General features: G+C 32.5%; 1 protein-coding gene across 1 annotated transcript in view; it reads right to left on the bottom strand.

The window, feature by feature from the left end:
• LOC119593031 (carbonic anhydrase-related protein 10-like) overlaps positions 1-228 on the bottom strand; it is a gene marked incomplete in the record, with an annotated part of 152,330 nt that overhangs the window by 27,753 nt on the left and 124,349 nt on the right.

The following is a 228-nucleotide window of genomic DNA, read 5'->3' as shown; positions in this document are numbered from 1 at the left end:
GGTGTACGAACATTTTTTGAGTTATTTCTTTGTAAAGTAGAGTGCATGATTTTAGCTTTGAATCTTTCTTTATAGTTCAAAAGGCTTAAAAGTTACAGTTGAAAAAAATCTCTGTAGCCGTTTTTTTCCCTCTCTCACTCTTTCTCTGACTCTCTTTTAAAGGTTGCCACATGCAATCGTATATATGTATACAGATGCACATTTTACCGTTCTTTCTGTGTTTATATT

The sequence above is a fragment of the Penaeus monodon genome, chromosome 31 (genome assembly GCF_015228065.2).
Source record: "Penaeus monodon isolate SGIC_2016 chromosome 31, NSTDA_Pmon_1, whole genome shotgun sequence".
NCBI classification, from domain to species: domain Eukaryota; kingdom Metazoa; phylum Arthropoda; class Malacostraca; order Decapoda; family Penaeidae; genus Penaeus; species Penaeus monodon.
Note: the sequence above shows the minus strand (reverse complement) of the source record. Positions and strands in the feature narration are given on the sequence as shown.